This window comes from Euleptes europaea, chromosome 12, assembly GCF_029931775.1.
Source record: "Euleptes europaea isolate rEulEur1 chromosome 12, rEulEur1.hap1, whole genome shotgun sequence".
Taxonomy (NCBI): Eukaryota; Metazoa; Chordata; class Lepidosauria; order Squamata; family Sphaerodactylidae; genus Euleptes; species Euleptes europaea.
Window position 1 is genome coordinate 37108652 of NC_079323.1, and position 27828 is coordinate 37136479.

The following is a 27828-nucleotide window of genomic DNA, read 5'->3' on the forward strand; positions in this document are numbered from 1 at the left end:
TATAAGAACATGCTGGATCAGATCAAGGCCCATCAAGTCCAACAGTCTGTTCACACAGTCTCCAACCATGTGCTTCTAGGAAGTGCACAAACAAGATGACTATAGCAGCATTATCCTCCCTGTGTTTCACAGCACTAATATAATAGGCATGCTCCTCTGAGACTGGAAAGAATAAGTAGGCATCATGACTCATAGTCATTTTCACTAGTAGCCATGGATAACCCTATTATCCATGAACATGCCCAGTCCCCTCTCCAAGTTGGCAGCCATCACCACATCCTGGGGCAGGGAGTTCCACAATTTAACTATGGGTTTCCCTCAACTGTGATCCTTTAGATTCTGCCTTGAACTAATCCAGTCTTCCATTGCCACAAGACATCACTTGAACGGTGTCTTCAGCAAGGGCTGCTGTGTGCCTGACCACTCTGCCAGGGAATGACCTGTCTGGCTGGCCTTCGTGCTCCTTACTGTTAGCCAAAATGCTTGGTTATGAATATTTATATGGGGGAATTAGCAAATCAATAACCGGCAATGGGCATAACTGCAGGATCTAAGCCTATGTCTACCAGAGTCCGTACCGTGACCCTCAAAATAAGGCAGAGGCAGTGGATTTAGTTAAAGGGTGTTTACATGATTATATGTTCTCACACAAAACATAACAACACATTCATAACACACATACAGAGTCTAGGGGGAAAAGGTGGTAGAGTAGAGATGTTCGCCAATGTGGCCGGTTTCTCTTTGAAGAGGGGAAATACTGCACCTGATCCTGTAGGGAGGGGGCTTCCGAGGTTCCATGCAGCTAAAGGAGAGGGAAGGGGTATGGATTCCCGTGGCTCAACCAGCGAGGCTGGAGAGCTGTGTGGTCTGACATTGCTACCCAGAGTAACAGCAAGTGTGGGAGGGAGGGAGAGCTAGCTAGCTTATGGCTGAGAGCGACCCCAGTTATACTCTTTTTGGGTATTCCATTATCCCCTCGTGGTTCCCATTCATTCACAAAAAGTGAATGAAACCTTAATGGTCGGCTGCTAAGGTGTGTCAGGGGGGCAATTGAGACAGGTAAGCTAAAACCTATGGCTTGCGCAATTCCAGGAGGGTCAGGAGACGATCGTTGATGGGTTTATTTGACAGGAGACAAAAGGAGCGAAAAGCTGTGTCCAGGAGCGTCCTTTTGCAATGCCGGAGGGGCGATCTGATTGCTGCTGATATCAGGGAGGCTTCCGATGGTTCGTTAATCATGCAGATGGAGGGGTGGGGGGGAATGACTGCGTACGTGTCAGGTCATCTCTTGCGAAATGACAGCTTGTTGGAGACTGGGTCAGAGAAAATAGATTCCCTCTGGTTCTTCCTTCTCGCTAGTATGGGAGTCTCTGTCCATGGCGTCTGGGCTTGACTTCTGTCAAGAGTGGCGGGGCACGTATCTCCAGGTAATACAGTCCTGGAGTTGGCAACCGCTGGCTTACAATACCTCGCAGTCTCCCCTTCACTCTGACTCTTTTTTTTATATAAATATTTTTATTGACTTTTAACAATAAAGAAGGATATTTCACTCTGACTCTTTGAGTCATCCATGATCTGCAGTTTACTGACCTGGAGGCTTTCCCAGAACTATCGCCCACTCTCATCTTCTCTCTTACTCCAGCCCACTCACTCGGCTATATCTGCCTTAGAACAGGAGAAGTTATCAGCTGGATTTAGTCCTGTATCTTGTTTCCAGGAGTGCAAGTCAGATGCTTTCATGAAGCCCACAAAGAAGGAAACCAGTTTGTCACTGTCCTCAACACTCCACTCGTACTACCCACTCTCTTTGATATTTCATGCAGTTCGTGCTGCTTAATGCCATGATCTTAAGAATTACTTTTCTGGATCAGACCCAACTTCTCCTAGTCCCTTATGTTGTTCCCAAAAGCAACCAGACAAACAGAATCTAATCACATGAGGTCGGATCCAGATTTTATGGGCATCTGCCAGAGTTCAAGACAGCTCCTGAACCCATGACTCAAAGAGGGGAGAGCCTGACAGCGTGACACTGCCTTCTTTGAGATGGAATGGGGTGCAAAGGCCATATAAGGGACAGCATCACTCCCCTCTCTCTTTTGTCCATCTGTAGGGTTGCCAGGTCCCTCTTCACAACCGGCGGGAGGTTTTTGGGGCAGAGCCTGAGGAGGGTGGGGTTTGGGAAGGGAGGGACTTCAATGCCATAGAGACCAATTGCCAAAGCAGCCATTTTCTCCTGGTGAACTGATCTCTATTGGCTGGAGATCAGTTGTAATAGCAGGAGATCTTCAGCTAGTACCTGGAAGTTGGCAACCCTATCCATCTGGTGTGGGAGACAGAGGATGGCACACATGGCGGAATAGGTATGGGGTAGGTGCCCCAAGCCATCTATCCTCTTCCCCAGATCCTTCTTTTGCAGCTGGCATCCCCAGCATGCACAGTATCCACTAAGTTCTGCTGGCTACCTCTGGTCTTCGCTGTAGCAATTAATTCAATTGCACAGTTGGACACTAAAATCTGCATTCTGAATGCAGGAATAAGAGTCTACATTTCACCTTTTCTTTATCAAGAATAGCCATGTGATGAAGGCCTGCTCACGTCTCTCCTTGTGACCCAAGCTAACAGCACAGTGAAAGTGTCGTACCAACATGGAGATTCAGTTTGTTAAAATGTCAGTTCTAATTAGGGAGTAATCGCTTCAACATTTGCAAGCGACATTTTTGCACATTTAGTACCTGCTGGAGCCAAGCCGTGTGCTGTTTACCCGTTTGGGGATTCTCAGTGCCGTGTCAGAGAGCTTTGCAGCCAGAAAGAAGCTACTGTCAGGCACGATGCAGCAGCCACAACAAATCCAGGGTGACGACGATCCACATTTCAAATTACTTTTTAAAGTTTTCAAAATGGTTCCAAATTTGAGTCAAAGGAGCTGCAGCATGGGAGTTGATACAGGCATTCATCAACTCTTCTGTAATCAGATCTACGTTCTTGTAAAGGATTTGCTCAGCGGGTGAAGTAGTACATGTTCCCAGCAACCTGATCTAGCAGTTCAAATGTGGGGAAACTGTTGTCTTCCTGCAACAGTGTCTGGCTTACACTCAACCGCATGAAAACCACATTCCCCAAAGAGGCAACAAATCCCTTCTAACAGGCACATAAAACCTTGGCAAATCGCATCCTGTTTTTAACACCCACTCACAGGCTTCACACCAATGTTGGTTGGATGTGTCTTTGGAACACCATGTAAAACAACATTAAAAACAACAACAACATTAGCTACAAAGGAATCAAAACCAGCTGCACTCATTTGAGCAAAGCCTTCCGAAAGTGCTACCCTACAAGTGGGTATAATACCCGTACCCAAGCATTCTCTTGTCTGGCTACCACCATGCAGAAAGGAAGTTCTCATGCTTCTGTCATTTTGCAGAATATGTATAACGGAATTGTTCAGGAGGCCATTTTTTATAAAGTGAATAAGGCTATATACAGCATCTGTAGAATTTAAGGCAGTCTTCATTGCATATACTGTGTGGTGTTTTATTGCGTTGTTCTCTAATGTTATAATTCAGTTTTGTTTCACTTATGACTGAATGTAATGTCATGGAAATAAAATAACTGCATTTAATATAGTGCATTGTTCTACAGTCTTGTAATTCTAGCTTTACTATATTTTTTATACTGTGTTTTTATTGTAATGTTCTCTAATTGTGTTGGTTGTATATATTATACTATTCTTACCGCATGTATTTTAGACCTTGAGTTCCAGCAAGGAAAGTAGACCACAAATGAAGTAAATAAGTACTTAGAAATTCTTCTCCAACTTTTTCACAGCACCCTTAAATAATCAAAAAAGTTGTTCCTCCCCCCTCCCCAACATTCAAAATTGTATTGCAAACGCTCTGAGCATAGGCATTCCCTTACCAATTTTCATATCCCTTCCTTCATCCTTGTTGCAAGCTGAAAGAACCTTAAAAGAAGAAGAGGTTGCTGCTTGGCTGGGGAGACCTGCATGGCTTGTATCTCAAGAATTAGAGCCATGCCCATTTTGCCTGCCATAGAAACATTCAGATCTGATCATAAATACTGTGTGCAAGTGCTTGCCTACTGTGAGGACCCTGCCTCCAGCTCCAGCCAAGAACTCTCAGATAGTAGGGTCCCTGTGATGGACAGGAGGCTACCCTGCCCCTGAAGGGGGGGAAAAGCAGCCACTTAGCTGAGCCTACAGGAGTGCTGCTCCAGCATCCAATCACCTTTGAGGAGGGGGATGGCAGGTTGGAGGAGGGGAAGAGTTAGTTGAGGTCTTCCTCAGGGAGAGTGCAGTGGTTGTTTTGGTCTGCCTCCGTAAAAGTGCAAAGTGAAGGGTAGCTCTGCCAGGTAGTGTGGCAGAGTGGTCTAGCTCTGTCTCTGAAAGAGAATAAAGTACCCGTGGTTAGGCCTGTCTCTAGCAATGAGCAGCCCTTGTACCATTTAGTCTGACTCTTGGGAAAGGGCAGGCTAACTTGGATGGAAACCTGTGTGGGTTAGAAGATCCAACCTAGTGTCTAGTTAGTGAAAGCATGTTGATGCCTGAAAAGCATTAAATAAACTTTCAACTACTCGCTGAAGCCATAACTAGATTAAATTTATGTGTCGTGGCCAGGTTTCTCCTTTGTCTACCTGGAGACCTGTGCTGCTGATCTGTTCCTTGAAACCAACCTGTGCATAAATATTTTTTCTTGTTTATGAAGCCTGCTTCAGTTACCTCTGTATTTTGCTTGTGTACCACAAAACTTATCCTACGGTAGTGAACCCATTCCTATACACTTGCTACCTTAAGAACACCTGGTAACTGAGGGGAAGGTTTATAGTTTAAAACAAACCTGGTTCCCCAAAATCATTGGTTCCCTCTGTAGGAATAAAAGGCTTGTCACAGTCCCTCTCTTATTTTGGAATTAGGCTCTGAAAGGGGGTGCCTATTAAAACAACTACGTGCCAGGTAGAATTCCTATCCCCCTGCCAGGGGTGAAGGATTCCCCACTCCGAGCTCCCTTGCCCCGGCCATTCAGCCGGCCAACAGGGGAGACTTACTAGCTGTAAATGAGGCCAGCGTTGACATATCAGCATCACTTCCAGATGTGACATCATTACATCGTCAACAACTGTGGGGACGCTCTGGCATTTGTGGTAAAAATGGCTTCTACCATAGAGTTTTTGCCAAATACCATGTCCCCGCTGTCATTGGTGACATGATGATGTCACTTCCAGAAGTGATGTCCCCCCACCCCCCATCCCTGCTGGTTGCCAGGGAGTACCTGACAACCCTAGTGCCAGGGGATCTGAAACTTGGGGAGTCTCCTAAAGGCTCCTGGGTTCAACCATGATACTGGAGAGTCCCAGGGAAAAAACAGGATGTTGCTAGGATTAAAACTGATTAAGTGCAATCTTCCCCAGCTCCATGGCATATCTTCTCCAGAACAGAGGAACTTTCAACTCTAACGACATTACTCAATGTCTACCCACCCACCCCCCAAGATGTTTGCCCAGCCCAAGGTCAATGACTCTCCTTCCATAGAGGTTTTTAAGAAGAGGTTAGATGGCCAACTGTCAGCAATGCTGATTCTGTGGCCTTAGGCAGATGATGAGAGGAAGGGCATCTTGGCCATCTTCGGGTCACTGGGGATGTGCGGGGGAGGTAGTTGTGAGTTTCCTGCATTGTGCAGGGGGTTGGACTAGATGACTCTGGTGGTCCCTTCCAACTCTATGATTCTATGACTCAGTCCAGAAATACACTTAAGTAATTACTCAATCAGGGAGGACACATAAGGCATTAAACTGCACTCCATCCTAAATATCATTAGTAATTTTTGCCTCACCCGGATCTTTGTGCCCGTGCAGATCTGTCTCACAATAGTCTAATCAAGGTAATTTCCCCAATTTTTCCTGCTGAAGTATGACAGCAGTTTAAACCTGCCAGTAAGATTCAAACTGCTTATCTCGGCCCAATACAAAGCCAGGACAGCCAAACCCCCACTGGGACCTGGGTCCTTCTGTCCATAAAGAAGGACCCCCAGACTTAGCAAATTGTTCCTCAGATCCCTGGTCCAGATCTCTGCAGGTCAGAACTCTGGTTTCCTTCTGAGAACCTCTGCTGTACTCTGCAGGATTCCCTCCCTGCTTTGCCAGCTCCTCACTCTGCTCCTCGGACCTCCACTTCTTCAGTCCTTGGACCTCTCCAGGCCTCAACCCCTGGATTTAAGTTTATGATCCTTCCCTAAACTTCCCAATCTCCTCACTTTCCCCCCTAATAAGGAATGTCCTCTTGTTTTGTGGGGGGGAGGGGGGAGTGCTTAGGGTGCTTAGCATGGGTCCAGCTTTGCCTACAGCCATCCCTCTCCCACTTACCCATCCATGTGCCCCTTAACAAAAGAGGTGCTTTTTTTGGTTTCTTGATCCTTCTGCAAAGCCATATTCCATCCTTGCCCGTTTTGCCTCCTTGTCCAATTCTCAAAGTTGTGTGTGTTTGTTTGTGTTAATTGGATCGCATTTACTCATTCTTGAATGGCTGCCTGGGAAAATGTACTTTGATCCAGTAAAGTTCTGAGCATATTTAATGGTACCAACTGTGCAGATACAAAGGCAGTGACATAGCTGTCAAGTTTTAAATGATGCATGTTGTTCCCAATGGCAGTTCTGGAGCCTACCTAATCCAGGCAGCCAATCAAATTGAAAGCATGCATCAGCAGACATGCCCCAGCCAATCACCATGCTGAATGCCACTATTGCACAGGAATAAACCTTCTCAAAACACTCACTCTGAATTGCAAGCAAATCACCATGGTTATTGTATGAGGCGTTCAACTCAAAAGCCAAGACACATTGCGAACAAGATAAAGTTTGATTCTCCATGTCCTCATTTGCAAACACTGAATTATCCTATTCCCCAGTTGTGTTCCATCCAGGGAATTTACAGGGCCGCACCAATGTCTTCAGAGACCTGCTGTGATATGCCTTCAGGGCAGTCTTTAGGACTCTGAGGAGCACATCTAAGCAGTAGTGACCATAGTAGGTGCAACATGGCTGGAGATGTGCACCACCCCCCATATTGGTCCCAGTCAATTGTCACACACACAAGCTGCTGGGACAGTAATTCATTATTGCGATAATATGGCTCTTTGGCTCAGTATCCCAATTCCCGTCTCTGTGAAATACAATCCCAGCTGCTTCAGCTTATGAAATAGCATAAAGCCAAAGGTGTTCTGGCTAACTTTCAGTGTGACTAAGAGTATTTTATTTAAACTTTTACATATCTTTTAATTCGGATGCTATATATTATCCTATTTCCATGGTTACAATGTCGAAACGTCTGCAAGATTTTAATGAAGCAGTAGCTGCATTTCATTAGTTGGTGTAAAGATCTTCCCTGTGTGATTCAGCTCACAATAACTTCATAAAGGGTGGTGAGAAAGCCTCACGCACACACAGAAAGCAGAGGAAAGCATTTAGTTATCTTTATAAATACCACACAAATATCTTCATTTCCTCCATAATAAGAATGTTATGCAGATGTCCACACTGAAATGAAATGCAACAGAATTACCTTATTTGCATGTCTTATTGATTTTAAAACATCAGTACCCTACTTATCCCAAAGAGCTCAAGACAGCAGAAATCAAGTAATTGCCTAAAATCAATCCAAGCTTTTCTCTCTCTCTCAATCCAATCCAATCTAAAAATGAAACTCCCACAAATAGTATTTCTCTTCTCAAAAATAAATACAAGCATCATTGAGAAGCAGCAAAATGAGAAAAGAAAAAAAGGAGAAGCTCACTGCTATCAATATTTTTTCAGAGATATCTCTGCAAAAGAAAAGTCTTATAGGTTCTCCTGGAAAACAATAGGCAGGCTGTTTCCAGAGGGCCAATGTTACACAAAAAGGGCCAATTTCGTGTGGAGGCCTACTAAACATAATAAAGGGAAGAACAGACAACAGAGAACATTAGGCAGATCTAAAATAGTATAAGAAGACAATATTCACCTGTCAAGATTGCAAGATGCTTTCACTTTGAAGAACATTTGCTCACATTTATATTTCCATGAACCTTTATGTCATGTCCATGTACTCACTATAATGCCACAGAGAACAGTTACAATTTCATGTGGCAATTGCAAAATGTCATCAACTTGTCTTTTCCATCATGCCCAAACTGAGCTTTTGTACAACATGAATGTCTACAGATCAAGACCCTGCTTCGTAAATGGCCATGCATGTCAAAGTCTATCTGAGGTAATTTTAAACTGTTGGGAAAATGAGACCGCTCATTATAGTCTGACTTTCAGCCGAGACTCTTTTCATAATTTTTTTTTTTAATGAATGAATGAATTCGCACTCTGCCATAGAAGGTCACTGGGTGATCTTGGGCTCCTTGTCACATACTCCCAGCCTAACCTACCTTATAGGGTTATGAGGATAAAATAGAGAACAGGAGAATGATGTAAGCTGCTTGGGTTCCCCACTGGGGAGAAAGGTGGGGTATAAATTAAGTAAATAAACAATAACTAAAGATTGGGGGCAGATAAGCGGTAGGCTTGCTGGTGGGTGGGAAAGAGAGAAAGAAGCAGAGAAAGGGGAGATTATATGGAAGCTGCCAGGAGTAGGGAAAGAGGACATGATGGAAAATGAGATGCCCTTCTCAGATCCTTGTAGGTCCTTTACTTGTTTCTTTCTGATTCATTTCTATAGATATGATGGTAAAGACATGTTTGAAAGTGGGGTGGAACTATATGTTATGTGTAGTTCTGTGACTCTTTAAAGGGATTCTTCTCTGTTTTTATAAAATGCAGCCGCTGAGTTGAGGTTGCTTTTGGAAGTGAAAGTTGCTGCTGCAAGCACAACAACACTAGAGCTCACAGTTCAGCTAGCAAGGTGGGCAGGTGATATCCTTCTGTCTGCTTTCCTCTTGTCTGTTTTACTGCTAACCCTTTGTTACTTGGGTCATAACTACATGATACGCCCAATGAGTGCCAAGTCACAGGTACATGACCCAACTTGCAGACAGGCGTACTTCAGTGAGACTCTCCTTTAAAAGTTTTTGTTCATGCAGCATTGCAAACCTTCCAGTTTCCATCCCAACCCACTTTTGCCAGAAGAAAGGGGCTTTTCACCCCTTTTCTCTGACTCCACATGCCATTCCTTCTGTCTCTCTGCATCTCCCAGGAGAGGAGGCCTGCAAGAAATGGGAGGATAATTTCTTAACCCCTTTTTCACAGATTATTTCCAACCCCAATTTACTCCCTTACTCGTGTTTTTACTCCTGCTGGGGAAATATGGCATGTTTTCCCCAGCAGGAGGGAAAGGAGCCAGGAAGCTCCTTTAAAGAATCACGGAATTGCAGAAAATATGTAGTTCTGGCCGAAAGGTCACTGAAATTAATGGGATTTATTTCTAAGTTCCATAAATTATTCTTCGTATATTCTGATGCTGAATGTTCTGATAATGAAAAATCCTATTGAGTCTTCCAGAGTTCACTAGTTTTATCTGAAGCCATTTTGATAAAGTTCAGAATATGCTATAACCTTTCAGAGAAGACACGAGAATTAAACCATTTAAAGTGAAAGCATGCCTTCAATTTGTGCTGAGAGTACTGAGAAATGGCTTTTCACAGCAATGGAGTCGACATGAAAATGCTTGTACACAATCCACTAAAAGATCTTTGGCTGTACAGTAAGCTAGCATACCTGAAAATTCATCTGTATAATCTCTGAATGGCATCCTTTAAACTTTAAACACTGTTTAATTATCCTTCTCACTTGTGTTTCAGCCATATTTTAACATCTCTGCAATCATCTCTAAGTGCAGTATTATTTACATAAAGTTCACTGCCTTACAGTTTTATTCTGAAGTGGAGTTTGAACTCTTCCTTTTAAAAAAAAAATAGCCATATAGTACACTGGTGAGTTCCCTGGGGTGTGGGCGTATGGGATCAGGTGCGTACAATTGTAGTCCTAGAATTGTATGTCATTGTTAGGTCATAATCAAGCAGGTGACCAGTATTTTATTGTAGAGGAGGTTCCCAGAAACCTACATTACGATAACACCTGTGGTATAAGTATAATGCTTCAGTTTTAAAATGACAGTAATTTGTCTAATGAATTGTGTGTCTGGGCGCTGATTAGGTGTCATCTTGGGCACAATCACTGTTCGCAGATCTGATGATGTGTTTGAATGCTCTGCTGAAAACAATGTCAGTCCATTTTTTTCTCTTTTTCTCCTTTTCGAGTGTGTATTGTCACTGTGTGTGCTCAAGAAGACACATGCATGCAAGTTAGGTGTCGAGGTGAATAAGGCACACTTCCTGCTTGGGTCCAGACCCACTCTAGGGACAGCCAAGAGTAAGAGAGGCACCTCTGTTCTGCCACCTGTCACTCCTGTTCTACAGAAGCTGCTAGTTGTAAAGAGAATGACACATTAACTTCTAAGAAACCTCTAAAAGAAAGGAATGAGGCTCTGAGGCAGGTGTAGAAAGAAATGAGGGTTGGAATTTAGCAGCAATACCCTTTTTGGGGATAGGATGTCATCCGAGGTGGTTTATGAGTATTCAGGTATCCAGTGTTTCAAGTGGACCTCTGATCTTCATAACACCAGAAGTTCAGGGTTCCAGGAGAGATTCCAGGAGAGGTGCACAGGTGCATCATGGGGCTGTGGAGAAGTGGTGGGAAAACTGTTTCCCAATGGCATCAAACCCTGGCCAAATAACCTGTGTGGAAATGGCCTTTGAGAAATACCCACCACTTTAGAAGTAAATCAAAGAATCATGCTGTAAATACCGAAAACTAAGATAAACGGTGGTTGGAAATAATTAACTAGAGAAAAATGAGTACAGCCCACAGATTCTTTGAAGAGGTGACCCATGTGAGTTTGAACATGTGTGAACACGTGGCCTGATGTTCATCCGATCATACTGATGGACTTAGGCTGGTGGTTTTGCTCTTGTAGGCTTCCTGCTGTTGTTCCTAAAAGCAAGATAGCTCCTTTTTCCCCCATACTGCATTGCACAACAGTGCAGGCAGCAGCGTCAGGAATGTGCCACGATGCTCTGTGGATGACTGATCTATACTTAAGATATCTAGCGTACAGATCCCAAATGAACCTGTCCAAAAAAAATTGAGATGTTCTGTGTTCCCCCACTTTCATAAGTAAAGTTGGCGACCACTAAAAGCAGGGCTTTTTCGGTCATAGGGAAACCCTAGGAACTTCCTTCCTGAAGCCACTTACCTGGTGCCATATTAGTTCACTTTTAGGCACCAGAAAAAAAATCTTATCATTCCAGGCATTCAGGGATTCCTATTGGTGGTGTGTAGTTGGCCTTAATTTGTTTTGTTTTTCTGTGTTTTGATTTCTTTTGAGGATGTGACAAGGCATTGTTCTTACCTTGCGTTTAAATGATAGCTGATAAGGGTCTTGCTGTATTATTTTGAGGGTGTAAGAGAATCAAAGCTGCCTTGAGGCATTGCAAGATTACAGTGCACACTTCAAAATGATGCTGTCCAGCATGGGTTGTATGCTGGTGAGACAATAGGGGAGAGCTTGGGGGCCCTTTTTTAAAAAAATCGATAAACGCGTCCTTAGGTTGCCAAAGTTTGAGAACTGTTGCCTTAGGCAAATGCTACAAAGCTGCCCATACGATGAGTTGCCAACTTCTTGCAGCAGAAATCAATATATTGTGTCAGGGTTCTTATAAATGGTAGGCAACAAACAAAGGCATTTGTGCTAGTGGTCCTTAGTTTCTAATTTGGCTACAAAAGTTCTTGCTGAAGTCTTCGCTAGTACAATGCTAGTCTGTCTGAAGAATTCTTCAATAGAGGACTTGTTTAAGGAACAGGCCATCTTTCTGAGCCTAGAGGGGAAAAATACACAAAATACACATTACAGAGGAGATTGTGGTGAAGAAAAAACTAGTTAAAATTGAAACCTTGGTTATTATAAGGGAGGGGGGTCCCATTGTCCCCTCCTGTTTAGCCTGTCTATTCTCATGAGGTAAAGTCAAAGGAAGAACTATAAAGCAGGAGTAAGGCACAAGGGTAGGGGGCATGAATGAAGATTAATCCTGCTGATCAAGAATCAGGGTTCCTTTGCCTTTATAAGGGTTTTTGCTAGGGTCAAGATTCTGGGAGGAGGGGGTTCTGGTAATTGTAGAATAGTGCTGGTATTATTTTGAAATGGGTACCAGAGACACTGTGCCTTTAAGAAACAAAGTGACAAACAAAAATTTAAGACCTGCAGTTTTTCCGATCACTGAATCTTTCCTTGCTGTGCAAAAAACGTACTTCTTGAATTTTAGCCTATCCTATATTGGACTTCCTAACTGAGGGTATCTGAGAAGGATGTCACAGACAAAGAGGCTATTGCTTCAAGAATTGTAAGGTTTTTCTGTGGCAGCTTGGAGCACAGGAAAGGGTTTATTCTGTATGTGGTGTGATTTTCTATTTTGCTGTGAATATTTTAATATCTTTCTAGCTGTCACTTTTCTAGTAACACTCCTTGGCTCATGACTCACGTCCTATTTAATGTATGTGGCTTCAATGTGAGTTTTGCACAAATGAAAATCATAGTCTGGCATTAAGACATCATTATGATTGAACTTCCAGAAATACTTTGGAATGTAGGCAGCCTCAAGGAAATAATTGTTAGTCAGATTATGAATTTTAGTTAGCCAAGTTCTCTTCTCGGGCAGAAGGGTGGAAACTTTTCAGTCTATGTAGTAAATCTTTATGCCACTGTTTCTCCTAGGAGCTCACAATGGCATGAATGGTTTATTCTCATTCAGTAAGGTAGGCTAGGTTGAGAGAGAGTAGGCCAAGGTCACCCTTGGTCAGCTTTGTGTGACATTGTGTGACATTATGTCAATCTGAACCCAGACTTCATAGATCCTAGTCTGTTACTCTAAACACTGCATTGTGCTAACTTTACATATTTTGTTGAGAAGAATATGACCTAGTATTCTTATAGATTTGCTTTTGTTTAGTTATTTAGACGATTGATGTCCTACCTATCTGTCATACAAATAAAAAAGGTAAAGGTCCCCTGAAGAGCCCCGTGGCGCAGAGAGGTAGGCTGCAGTACTGCAGTCCAAGCTCTGCTCAGGACCTGAGTTCGATCCCAATGGAAGTTGGTTTCAGTAGCCAGCTCAAGGTTGACTCAGCGTTCCATCCTTCCGAGGTCAGTAAAATTAGTACCCAGCTTGCTGGGGGTAAAGGGAAGATGACTGGGGAAAGCACTGGCAAACCACCCCATAAAACAAAGTCTGCCTAGTAAACATCGGGATGTAACATCACCCCATGGGTCAGTAATGACCTGGTGCTTGCACAGGGGACCTTTACCTTTTAGTCCTGTGCAAGCATCGGGTCATTCCTGACCCATGGGGTGACGTCACATCCTGACGTTTACGAGGCAGACTTTTGTTTTACAGGGTGGTTTGCCAGTGCCTTCCCCAGTGAGCCTGCTACCTGAACCCAACTTCCGATGTGATCGAACTCACGTCGTGAGCAGAGCTTGGACTGCAGTACTGCAGCTTACCACTCTGCGCCACGGGTCATACAAATAGCACAAGACAATTCACATGACATTAAAGAATTATACATTACTCATTTTTTTTTAAAATCCAGAAAATCTAAAATAGCATCAGAATAAAAGGGAGTCATAAAACAGCAATGGAATTTTAAAAGCACCAGACAAGCAAAGACAAAGTGGTGGCAGTTGGTCATAAAATCAGAAGTCAACAATAAAATCTACAGAGTAAAACAGCTTCAGGGAATAAAAATACCAAATGCTCTTCCTAAAACTATTTGTACAAGTTTGTGGAAGGTCAAAAGAAGGCGTGCCTTTCTTCAGTCAGGGAATTCAGCAGTCTGAGATCCATAGCTGAAACTGCATTGACTTATATAGCCAGCAATCTCATTCCTGCCAACACAGACACACACAGCAAGACACCACTAGCTAATTCTAAATAAATAATGGGCAGGCTTGTATGAGCAGTCTGTCAGATCACGTAAACTATTTTGGGCTTTGAATTGGAAATGGAATCTATTGGAATTGGAAATGGAATCTATTAGACCAGAGCCAAACAAGACATTACATTTAACTCATGACTGACACAGGGATGAAGGCAGACAGCAGCTACAAGTTCGCCATGGGAACTCATTTCCATAGCACCACAGGGGCCCAATGTAGATCAGGACTAGAGTTGTGCAAAAAAAAAAAAAAAATCAGTAAATGTTAGGTTCAGGTTTATTGGGCCAGATTTTTTCGGTACATCCAAAATAAGCCGAATACCCATACCGGTAAATTTTGGTATTCAGCTTATTTTGTGGATGGTCGAAAAATTTGGGCCCATTATAGTCTATGGGGATTTTTTGGGATGCTCCTGGGAGGGCATTTTTGAAGGTAGAGTCCCCAAATTTGCAGCTGCAAGGGACTCTCCCTAGACAGTCACCAAAGTTTGGTGAACTTTGGGACACAGGGTCCAATTTTATGGGCATGCAAAGGGGTCGCCCTTATCCTGCAGGCATTTGTGAGCCAAGCTGTCCATCAAGTTCAGCGTTGCCGAGGACTGGTGGAAAGAGCCAATTTCAGGCCAGCACCTCAAAGTCTGGGGGTTGCCTTCATTTCTGGGTCACTTTGCATGATGTCCATGCAAATGAGCTTCCAAAAGGGGAAAAAGGTTTAAATGCAAGAGAAATAAGGCGCAGAAAACATTTCTTTTGGTGGCAAATGACATCCTGTGAACAGTCCTTTATTGTGGTCATGAAAAATCTGATTCCAAGAGGTGGTCACAGTGTGGGGAGATGATATCGGAGCCAGCTGAAGTCATGACCAAAGCAGCTCATGTTAAGGAGATTGCTCATCCACATGGGTGAGGGAGTCTTCTTCAGAAGGGCCATGAGCAGCTGACAGAAACGAACTTTCTCCAGTCTGGGTGAGCCCCGTCTTTTAAAGTGCAGATCAGGTCAGCTCATTGCTGTCAGTTGGTCAGACCAAGTTGGCTCCGATTACATGACCCCCACCTCAAAAGGGCCCCAACTATGGGGCCCTAACAAAACCAGTTTTTTAAAAAGAAAGAAAAAAGGGAGAAAGCACAGAGCCATGCCTCTGAGCAAAGGTGAATAGCTGAACCCGAAAAGCTGAATACCTATTGAGCTGTTTTGAGAATTGCCTAATCAGCTTTGGCTTTATCCCCAGGTTTTGGTATCCAGGAAACCTGAACCCTGAAAATTACCAAAACGGCTAATTTCAGGTTTATTTTCGGTTCAGGCTTATCAATATGCACAACCGTAATCAGGACTGTAGCAAGGTTGGTGATTGGAGTGTGCAACCCCATCCAGAGCAGGCGATAATCCATTTTCTGGGTACCCCCCCCCCAGAAGCATCTCCATTTTGTCTGGATTGAGGTTCAGCTTTGTAGCCCTCATCCATCCTAAAACTATATCCAAACACTTGTTCACAGCTGAGTGTCATCTCAGGCCTGAAATCAGATGAGAATGGGCCCAAACAATCTGCTTCATGCAGGAATCCATGATGGTTACCAGCCACTACTTGTTCAGTCACCTTGCTCAGGAATTAAAAATTTGAGATTGGACAGTGGTATTCAGCTCTTCTGGGTCCAGAGTACGTTTCTTTAGGAGTGGATACATTGTATGGTTCGTTCCTTGGGCTTCCTGAAACATGTATGGCCTCCTTAGAGAGAGTTCAATCCAAATTTTTAAGGCCATTCTCCAGCTTCCCCGATGTGTATCCAATTCCATGGTTCGCTTGGAAACAGGGATGCTGAGTGGAGGATAGGATCTGCATGACATCCATTACAAAATGGCTCAAACTCAACAAAAACCCTCAGGGATTGTCTTCATTGATAGTACATGATAAATTTCAGTCATCCTGGCTTTCAAGTGTCCAAAGTAAAATAGCACACTTAGGTTTCTCCATCCATTCTATATTAGAGCTAAGCTCAAACCAGGCCATAACACTAGTCAAACAGAGAGTCAAGGATATCGGTCGACAATCGGATCTGAATAGAACACCTTCCTTTATTGTCCCAGCCACAACCAGACATCTGTTGGCGCCAGCCACATACTTCTTTTCCTTTGAGGCAAACAGATACAGGAGAGCATTCTCACTTGTCAGATGCTCAGCATTGCCCTCAGCTTTTTTAGAGGGTCGTTTACAAAAAAATCCCTATGTTTCAAAGGCTTTGTTTGTGTGGTAGTGGGCAGGTTGATACTATGGAACACATTCTACTATTCTGTCCCCTCTATGAAAATGTTCGTGATTAAATAATCTCTCCGTTGTTGATAAAATATCCAGGCCGGGACTCGGCGGATAGGGTTAGGGAATTGGTTGAGCAGAATCCTCAGGTCACAAACAAGGTCGTCAATTATTGTGCTGTTATTATGAAGCTTCATAAATCTCTGCTAAAATGATGTTATTTGTGCATATTGGGCCTCCTCTCTCCACTTAGTCTTTTATGTATATTGTTTTATAAAATTTGTATTTATATGTCCTATTATTTTAAATCCGTTTTTATATTGTTTATGTTGAGGTTTATTGCTGTATAATTTTTACTGGTCTGATTGACTGTATTAATAAATTGATTGATTGGAGTGGATACACCTCTGCCTGCTTCAAAGTAGGGATGACCATCACCTCCCTCAGGAAGGGGAAGGATCATACAAGCAGGTGGTAAGTCTCAAACTTCCAAGAATTTTATCTTCCCAATGACAACCCTGTGAGTTATATTAGGCAGAGAGCCTGATTGGCCCAAGGTCACTCAGCAAGCTTCCATAGCAGAGTGGGGATCTGAACCTCGGTCTCTCACATTCTAGTCCAACACACTACGGGTAAAAACGCACGGTCGCTTTATCCTCCTTTAATCCCTGTTTCAGCCAGGATTCAGCCAGCATCGAACTCATGCGTTTTGCCTAATGTGAGTTCGATCCTGGCTAAAACAGGGATTAGAGGAGGATAAAGCGACCATGCGTTTTTGCCCTACCACTATACCAGGTGACTCTAATGTAAGAATGACAACCCTCCTTTTAGTGTAAGGAATATTATTTTAGAACCACACCATGTCACCCATATCAGTCTCAGCATGTACCCAAAGGCATGACGCTTGTAACTCACAGCTATCAGTTAGAGTTTTATTGAGAATGAGAGGTTAAAGAATGTGTGTTGGCTGCTGACCACATATATGCAATTTAGTTTTTGACATTTTGACCCAGAGAAAAAATGTCTTTGGAGAGATGGTGCTTCGTATCCTGAAGGTCCTATGTTCAGTCCCTGGCACCTCCACTTGTAAAAGTATCAGGTAGTATAAATGATGTGAAAGACCTCTACATAAGACCCTGGAGAGCCACTGCTAGTCTGAGCAGACAAAACTGACTTTCATAACCCAATAATCTGACTCAATATAAAGCAACTTCATGGCAGTGGTGGCAGTTCCCATGAGGAGGATACAGCAGGAGACTGGATTGTGTCCATAATTTATTTATGTATTGTATGGTATTGTTTGCTTGCCTTGCTATCAGATGGATACAAGAGAAGTAATTATAAACAGGTAAAAACCTGCTGCCCTGTTTAAACCCTAGGGAAGCAGTGGAACAAATTGAACTGAAAAAAATTAGAAATGATGTAAACCGTTTTCTTGGGAGGAGAGACTCATAAAAACTTTCCAGGCCTTCATTCCAGCATTTAAAATCCATCTTCCTTTTCTGTTTCTGTCAGAGGTCTCCCCTGGAGTATTCAGAGAAGTAATCAGAGAGAACTGAAAGAAATATTGAGAGGGGGAAAACAGGCATTTGAAGTTTTAGCACAATTATTGAATGCAAACGGTCTGCTTCAAAGACTAATTGTACCAGCAAATAAACAAGTGGGACTGTTGTACCACCAGGTCACTTCCACCCACAGGACCACCATAATGCACCCTAAATCTCAACAGGGATTCTACATCTGTAATACTGCTACCTCCTTGCCAATGTCTTTATCATGAAGTGGCCAGGCTCACTCTGGCTTCTGACTAGCTGGTTTTCTGAGGAGGAGGAGGAGGAGGAGGAAGAAGAGTTGGTTTTTATATGCCAACTTTCTCTACCACTTAAGGAAGAATCAAACTGGCTTACAATCACCTTCCCTCCCCCTCCCCACAACAGACACCCTGTGAAGTAGGTGGGGCTGAGAGAGTGTCACTAGCCCAAGGTCACCCAGCTGACTTCATGTGGAGGAGTGGAAACCAACCCGGTTCTCCAGATTAGCCTCCACCGCTCATGTGGAGGAGTGGGGAATCAAACCTGGTACTCCAGATTAGAGGCCACCTCTCCAAACCACCGCTTTTAACCACTACACCATGCTGGCTCTCGCATGGCCACAGCCTTTTGTGGAACAGACTTCCCTGAGGAGGTGTGGAGCTGCCATCATTAGAAATTTTAGGAAATGCTGCAAGGCCATTTTATTTGACAGAACTTTAATGGAGTGTAAACTCCAAGCATTTTTTGGGGGGGGGGGATTATTGGAATTTTGTTTTGTATGCTTTCAATTGTGATTTCTAAATTGACTTCAGCCACAAAAAAAGGCAGGGATATAAATCATGTAATAAATAAATAAATGTGTAAGCATGGCTGACAGCAAGAAGCTGAACCCCCCTTAGCCGCCACCTCTCCAATGCAGTCCTTACTTGGCTCAGGTATCCTTGAGAACCTCTTACATTGATCCTCTACCTCCAGTTTAACCTAGCCACTGCACAGCTAGCTTTTCCTGCCAGTAACGTCCATCTGAACACACCAAGGCCATGGGGGAGGAACTGTGGCTCAGTGACAGAGCATCTGCTTGGTGTACAGATGGGCCCAGGTGCAATCCCCGACATCTCCAGTTAAAAGGATCAGGAAGTAGGTGGTGTGAAAGACCTCTGCCTGAGACCTGGAGAGCTGCTACTAGTCTGAGTAGACAATACTGACCCTGATGGACTGATTGTCTGATTTAGTATAAGGCAGCTCCATGTGTTCGTGTGTGTTGCTGTTGAAGCAGACATGGTGTTTGCCTTCAGTTAGTACCTGGCTTCCTGCCTCATCTTTGGTTCTACATTGTTTATGCCCACTTGATCCTTGTTATTTGGAATTCCTGTCTATGCATTGGACCACACAGTTTCCTAGTCCTTCCGCAAAAATTACATCCTTCAAATGCTCAGATCATACAAGGAAAGAACCAGTACTTGCCAGGGGGTGTTGGATTGTCAGTGGTAAGCTCCTTTCAGCAGCCACCTCACCCACTCTCACTCCAAGACGTGACAAAGCTCAGCAGTGAAAGTCAGCAGAGGCAGGATCTCTGGAGAAACGCAGATCAAGGCCTGCTGGCCTCCTTCCCACCCTCAGTCTAGAGGGCTGCCTTAATAAGTCCCACCGGGACTTGGAGCCTGGAGCAGGTTGGCTTTAACCTGCTCATCAAGGAGCTCCATTGAATCCATCCCCGCCCTTTACAGCTGGCCCTCACTCTTGAACCTACACATGCCTCACCAAGCAGATTATTTTGCTCTGACAAAACTGACCACCTGCTGTGGGCACACAGCAGCTAGCATTAACAAAAAGTGGAGAATGAGCAACTGGATGCTTTTTTTTAAAGGAAATTCAGAGGTTGGGACAGATTCTTCCTCTCTCTCTCTCTCTCTCTCTCACACACACACACACACACACCGCATAATGCTCCCACTGTACATCATTAATACACCAGAGAATGTTTAACCAGTGCTGATCTTGGCCTATATTCCAGTCTTTACGATGCATGCCCAGGGCAGTTTTGAAGCAATGTGAGCCTGGCGCACAGCTAGCTCCTGAGCAAAGTCCCATTCGGACTCCCTCCTTGACCCCTTTGAACCCACCCCCACAGATGTGTTTGTAAGATGGCAGAGACTAAGCCCTCTGAGCATGCCAAAGACTGGCTTTGTAGGGGGCACAGCTGCAGTTCAGTGTCCAAGTGCAAATTGAAAGTACAGAAAATGGTCGTCTGAATGCATTAAATGTTGCCTTCCCCCTCCTCTGGCAGTGAAATCTACTTGAATAACAGGCATCCAAACAAACACATATTTGACACATAGAGGGGTCAGTATTAAGGACTCACAGCATGAGTTCTATGAGTACATATGTTTTGGGTTTGGGAGAGGGGAAAACCACTGACCGTGGGTGTTGGTCACGCTGTAGGAAGGCAGTTATGCCCAGAAAGACATACATGCATCTCTCACTCACAAGCAAAACTGGTCTTCCTAAGCAGAACATAAAGAGAAGATCTGTCTCAATTCTAAAGTGGTGAAAAGGGGGGCGTATTTAGAGCACTGTAACAGAAGATTCATCAGTAGCTCTAGAGACAAACAGCAGAATTCATTAACTGTTCTACAGACTAGATGGATGGACCAGAAATTATGCTGATCACGTAAAACTAGAATGATATTTGGGCGCAGTGCATTTATATTGCTGTGCAAATCCCTCCAGGAATAGAAATCCCACCATGGAGCCTAGAATGTATTCTGTAGAAGATACTTCGGGTTTTGCTTTCCATGCAGGGGAAAAGGAGGAAGGCAATGGCATACCATCTCTGTTCATCTCTTGCCTTGAACACACCATGGTTGGGGTCACCATGAGTTGGTTGTGACTCAATGGCACCTTCTTTTTCAGGGGGAAAGACTCATCCCTGGGGCCAATGTTATTAGCAACTTTGGAAGAGGTAGCAGATGAGGCTGACTGAGGGCAAAAACACATGGTCGCTTTAGCCTCTTTTATTCCCTGTTTCAGCCAGGATTCAGCCAGGACTCAACGTGTGCGTTTCACCGAATGTGCGTTCGATCCTGGCTGAATCCTGGCTGAAACAGGGAATAAAGGAGGCTAAAGCGACCATGCGTTTTCGCCCTGAGACCACTTTGTTCCTGGAAATGTATACACTAAAATTGCAACAGGAACAGGTTTGAATTTAGAATTGAGGAGGGCTAGACCCATGTTGTTTCAAACCTGGAACTTCCTGTGTACTGGCTTCTGCCTCCTACAGTACCTGCTCAACCTATATATTTGTCAATGGTCAGATTTTAACACAGAGGCTTTACTCGCTCCTGTACGGGAAACCTACCCAGAGTAGGTTTGCCTTGAACTTCCCGCCACTTGGAGGAGTGGGAGCACAAAGCAGAATGAATTGTTAGAACTAGAACATGTTCAAAGATACAGTTATTTGATTCTATTTTGTGCTTCACCTTAAGACAAAGGAATTTGTTGGAACAAAAGAAAATCAGTCACGATGTTACAGGCTGCAAAGTATTGGTGCAATTCTCAATGCAATGGAAGAGATTTGTCAAATTCTTAATACGTTTGATGTATTGTTAATTATCTCAATGACAGCAGTACTATGGAAATACATTTGCCATTACTGATGTGAAACTACTCAGTATTCATATTAAGCCAGTGGTATAGAAGTCTTACCAACTTATAGACAAAACATTTAACTCATAGACAAAATATTTTATATTTTAGTTGAAAATAAACAATAGAAGCAATGAATGAGGCTTTCTTTATCATCCTGGTTTCAGAGAGAAGCTGTGCCGTTCTGCATTAGATTCAAGCCCAGTAGCCCCTTTAGGGTTGCCAGGTCCCTCTTCGCCACCAGAGGGAGGTTTTTGGGGCGGAGCCCTAATGCCAAAAGATATCTAGAACAGGATAAAATATCAGAAGACAATATATCTGAACACACACTTCCTCACATTACTAACAAAAACTGGGCAGTAGGAGTTAGCAATGTTTGTTTAATAAAAACAGTGAGTCAGAGACAAGATGTGGGGGGGGGGGGAGAGATATTGATAGCCTGCTAAGTAATTCCTCTGGGCAGCCTGTCAGTTTCAGCTTCTCTTTGCTTTGGATTAAAATTTCTATTTAAAAAAGTTCTGCAACGGCAATATTATCTTAGCTATCTACTACAAGAAGTCGAATAAAAAATAAATACCAAGCTTCAGCCAATGCAATGATTTTGCAGCATTCTGAAACATTGGGAAACTTTCCGGCAGGTTCCAAACAATCATAGACAAGTGTCTAAAAACGGTGTGCAGTTTTTTCCTGGTTTCATCCTAAGGGCCCAACTACATTACTTTTTTTGATGAGCTGGGTCTATGTTCCCCATACCCAACACTTTGCCTGAGGTTGCATGGCAGCTGCAGGGAAGGCATTTCTGAAGTCCCTAGGAAAATGAGGGGAGAAAAGAGGCTTCTCTTCCCCCTGTGCCATTTTCTTGACCCCAAATGGCTGAGGAGGGAGTAACTTTCCCATCCAATGCTAAGCCTGTTTTCCTTTCGTGCTAGCTTTAGTATAACTGTTACCACGTTCCCGCAGAGGCAATTTTCACATGCTGATCGTTGCAGACGACGATAGGCATTGTGCCCTGTAGATTTTTAAAAAAATAATCAATTGAAATGTGTTTCCCTTCTCTTGAACCTCCAGTGGTTCCATATTGCTCCCATGAGTCATTGCTAAATTTCTGACACATGTTTATCAGAACCAGTATGCTGAAAGAGGACCACAGACCCCAAGAACAGTAGAAAAGTCTCCATTTGTTCATATGGTTTGGAATCTGAACACAATGGCAAGGCGGACACAAGACTCAAGAAGCCAAATGCATTTTACAAGTATATCAATACGTCCTCTGAAAATTACACACATTAAATGTTGACTAGATTATAGCGCACACACAAAATTGGAAAAAGATGGCACCCCCTGCCTCGCATTTTAGGGGGAGGGGGAGAGTAACAGTTACCTATAAGGGTGAAGTCAAAGGTCTTTTATGCATGGGTGTTTTTCCTGGGGTTCGATGCTCACTCGACCCACACTTTTCTGTTGTGAATTCATAACATCTTACGCACCAGCAAAATCATCAGCTCAAATCTGGAAGCGTCTGAGTCACTGCTCCTTGAAAACGCTGCTTTGTAGTTGGCTGTAGTGCTTACTGTGAGAAAAACATCCAGTTCCCCTCTCCCCCGAAGGAAACCAAGTGCAACTTTAAAAACAACTTCCCGGAACAGAGCTCTTTAAAAGGTATGGGGGGAGGGGGAGAAACCCAAGCATTGTTTAAAAACCCATTATTGTGTGAGGCAAATGTCTTCTCAGAAAGAACTCCAGGTGGGAGACAAAAATCAGGAGAGCATTTGAGTCCCCGCCCCTTGAAACGCTGCTTTGTAATTGGCTGTAGAGCTTACTGTTAGTAAAACACCACCACCCCCGTCCTATGCTTTGAATTATGCATGGAGATGAGGACAATTTGACCCGGGCTGATCTCAGGGGAGATCGAAGAATCGGGTTTTAATTGCATCGGGAAGACCTGAAATTTGCGAGGGCTGGGAACGAGGTCATTTCTGAGGGACGGAAAACTCATGTATAACTCCAAGGAACAATCAAGTCAGGCCGGGGGCAAATGGGAATCAAAGTACCCATGCATAAAGGACCAAAATGTTTGTCCATCTGGGAGGAAAGCAAAGTATAAGCTCTTGGTTTTGGTTGTAAGCCGCCTTGAACAGGTCTCTAGAGCAGCAGCATATAAATTTTCTAAATAAATAAACAAGCTAATAGTTTTAGAAAGATATATTTATAGTGCAAACCTGTTGGATGGCAGGGTAAGCATAACTGAGGCGTTTGATAAATCTCCTCTCAGTTCATTGCGAGGTCACTCTCTCTGTAAATGCTGTGGCAGACGCAGTCCAGGGAAGCATCCGAAAAACATCCAGGTATAAAGATTTCCAACAGTCACTAATTTTTGAATTCATATTAGTTATAGATATATTTAAAACTTTTCATTATTAGCTTCTAGCCAAATGTTCATCCTTGTTGTCTAGGCCAACAGTTTGCAGAAAACGACACTCCTGCTGAAGCAATAGTAAAAAGAGATTCCTTTTCACATGCTGGTTGGTGCTTCAGCTATGGTAGAAACAGCAGGAAGTATAGGAGAAACAAAGTCCCTGAAGCCAGGTTCTATCAGGATGCAAGGAATGGCCAATCTCAGACATCAGTCGATTCAGTAGCAGGCAGACAGTTCCCAATATTCAGCATTAGCCTCTTTTTACCATTCATTTCAAAAAAACATTTCTGCAAATTGCTCGTCACGGTTAAAGAACTTACTCTTCAAATATTTGTTCTTGGCTTATCACCACTGAATCAAGCCCCACATGATCTATTCAGCTCTTGAAATATTGATTCTCCTGAATTATTCAACTTCAGCAAATCATACTTGAGTAAATTTAATAAAAAAAGATGTTTTAATACAAAATAAAATATTTTCAAGGGCACTATTAGAGTTTTACACAAATGAGGCTGTGCATTTTTAAAACGAATCAATGAAGCATTAACCAGAAAATATGCTTCCCTTTGTAAATTAATGACTTTTTCTTTTTTGCTTTAAGTGCATGAAAAATTAGGCAGCGATTTGTGTAATCGAATGGCACTGCTGATAGCGCAGGGGAATCTGGTTTGCCTAAGTCACATTGTTCATGGTTATTGATTTTCAGTGGAGTTTTTTTTTTAATGTTCAGTTTAAACTGGGGTATTGAATAGTAAGAACCCAAAGTACCACACAACTAGTTGCTTGAACTCAAGGGGAGTTTGAGAGTGGGTTTCCCTAACTACAGTACCCACTGCCATGTGGCAAACTAGGAATGATTTTGAATATCTCAGCCATGCTGTTTAAACACAGGTTTGATTGTGCATCCTCCTGCATTTTATGAGAATCAAACATGTCATTCTTCATTTTCATGCCATTTTGTTTGCTTATACTGAATTTCCCCCATAAAACATTTTCAATAAATCAGCTTTGAAAACTATTTCCTCATTCGCTCTTCCTGACAGCCCCCAGATCTTCTCCGCTTTCCCAGTTTCTTTCTCTCCCTGCCACCTACCAGCTTCCCTGCCCTTTCCAATCTTTAGCTTTATTTTATTAATTCGTTAATATCCTGCCTTTCTCTCCGATGGGGACCCACAGGAATTTACGTATTCTTACACTCTCTATATTCTTACAACAACCCAGTGAAGTGGGTTACACGGAGAGTGACTGGCCCAATTTCATTCACAGCGGAGTGGGAATTAGGGTTGCCAGCTGTGGATTAGGAAATACCTGGAGATTTTGGGGGTGGAGTCTGAGGAGGGTGGGGCTCCCCCTGCATTTCCCCACGTTTTGCCTGTGTTTCGAGGGACCCGTTTTATCTCAAATTTGAAAACGCGGGCAAAATGCTTGGAAACGCAGGGGGAGAGTGAGGCGACCTCTGACAGTTGGAAACGGCATGCATAATCCAAACAAAGAACCGAAGTCGTCGGAGGGGTGACGGCGAGTGAAACAGCCATGCATAAAAGACCAAAGAGAATTGTTTCCATAGAAGTCTGTGTAGAACAAGTTTTCAGCTTTGGCGTCTCCAAATATGGAAAATACTCATTTAAGTGGTCTCATAATAGGAAAGAATAACACATACTCTTCAAAAATTATTTGCTTTTGTAAGCTTGTTTTTCATTCTAACTGAAGAACAACTGAACAAGAATTTGCAGCATGGTTTAAATTCACACTATGTTTTTGACAATGTGTGAGCTAAAAATGCCACATGTTCTACTTCAGAAATAGTTCCCCCTTTCCATTTCTAAAGCTGGTAGATCTTGTTAATTCTTAAATTAAGTGTGTGTGTGTGTGTGTGTGTATTCACAGCCAGTCCTTGTCCATGTTTAGTCGCACACTTTGGTCTAATGTCTACAAGGAACTCAGACTTGTATGCACTTCAAATTACTCCAGCATTACCAAGGTATAAGAGAACAAAACTGCCCAGTTTGAAGTGTTTTGTTCAAGCTGGTGCCCTTACCTCTGATAAACACATTCAGCAGGTCAGTGAGTCTTTCAAGTTTATCTGAAATAACTTGCACTATTAAGCCTTTTAAGTCCATTGACTTCAATTGACTTAGAGGGTGTAACTCTGTGTAGGACTGCACTTTAATTGTATGCATGATACAATAATTCACACAATAGTCATATTTTACCCTGTAAGGCAGTAAGGCATCGTGTGGTAGCCACCCCAGGAACCTCAGGTTGGCAGAGAGGTTTACATGTCTTGGAAGTCTCAGAGAATGAAACTAGATGCATTGGATCTTCTCAGGCAATCTTCTCGGAGGCAAGTGAATAATCACTTTGAGCGGAACGAAAATCTCACTGGCTCCAGTGACAGCAGGAATTATAGCAATAATATATGCAGATAGAGTTTAAAAAAAGAGAGAGAGAGAGGTTTCTGAGAGGAAGGGGAATGGATGGGGTCCCAGGGCAGGCCAACAATGGAATTTATAAATATGGGAGACAGAAGCCTGAGGAAAATTCAGCCAAAAAGGGCTCTTGGTTGCTTACACTGCATCACATACTTATACATTCTATGCAAGCATTTCTAGACCATCAGCAAATGCTATGAAGACAGGAGCCATGTCTCCCTGCGATGCAATGGAAACAAATGTGACATTTAAATAGCATGCCATTTAATAGTCATTCCTTACTATAGCTGTGTTGTTGAGTGCTTTCTCACATGTGCTGTGGTCTCAATAATAATCATCAATCTTATTTTCTTCACACTAATTGCTCTCTATTTAAAATTAATATAAATATACTTCATTACAATTTTGTAGCAAGCCACCTGGGGACATAATTTCAGCTTGTAACTCAAGGTGTTACTATAGCAATAGCATAATAAATGGGCAAAAAAGCAGCCATATATTTGAATTGCTAGCTCAAATCGATATGTGAAATTTATAATTCCCAATTCCCTTTGCTGCTCAGTCCAAAGATATTAAATTACAATAAAGCTTGCAGTTCCTATTCCATTCTACCAGTAACATGTAGCCCCTCTTATTCTTGATTTTATATGAAGTTTCCCCAGCCCTTCTGCATCCTCAGATCTTCCCGTCCACTCCTGGTGCCCTCTACTTCTTTATCTCAGACTTATGCTTTCTCTACCCTTTGGCATTCCTGTCTGTATCTTGCCCCCACCCCCCGTTTCTCCGACATCAGCTTTTCTGCATGCACCACCCAACTCTACCTTTCCCTTGACCCTATGTTTCAGTCCCAGCCAAACTAACTGCAATTCCGTCACAAAAGCTGCAATTTTGTCAGTATTCCACTTTTGCCCACCTAGGTAGTTAAGAATGTTTATGAACAGTCTGTGACCGTGGTTGTGGACGGCTTGCAGAGAGGTAAAAAGATGTAAAACCAGATTGTAAACTTTTGATAAGCGTCATAGCAAGATGATTGGAGAATCTACCCAGAAATGTGCTGGGGAACAAAAAGAATGTTAATATTGGATTTCAAAGCCCCATATTCTTGGACAGGAAGAGATCATTAGAGACATAGGTGAGGCTACCACCACTAGCATGAAGAAAACAAACAGCAGATGTTAAGAGAATCAGATAAAAGCACAGAACAGAAGGGGGGGGAATGGAAATAATTACAATTCCCAAAGTTGAGAAAACTGCATACACTGGGATACCATATGAAAGGAAATACTGACACAGGCATATTTTCCCCGCTATTCAATCTTTGCTAACTATGGGCCATACCGCATTACGTATTCCCAGTGATGTATTAAGAGTTTGAAAATGTTATAAAAATACTGTTCACACTTTCTATGTATTCCCACCGATGTATTAAGAGTTTGAAACTGTTATAAAAATACTGTTCGCACTTTGTTTGGCCCCTTTAACTGTGAAGACGTCTTCCGTTCCAACCATTTTTTAGCCGTGGCATCCAAAAACCCTTTTAAAGTGATGTTTTTTATAACATTTTCAAACTCTTAA

At 43.0% G+C, this 27828-nt stretch overlaps 1 protein-coding gene across 1 annotated transcript in view; it reads right to left on the reverse strand.

The window, feature by feature from the left end:
- Positions 1 to 3139: 3139 nt before the first annotated feature.
- MYH15 (myosin heavy chain 15) overlaps positions 3140 to 27828 on the reverse strand; it is a 307159-nt gene continuing 282470 nt past the window's right edge. The window contains exon 43 of the mRNA XM_056858547.1: positions 3140 to 3150. The gene's annotated coding sequence lies outside the window, so the exon portion shown is untranslated. The remainder of the gene's footprint in view (positions 3151 to 27828) is intronic.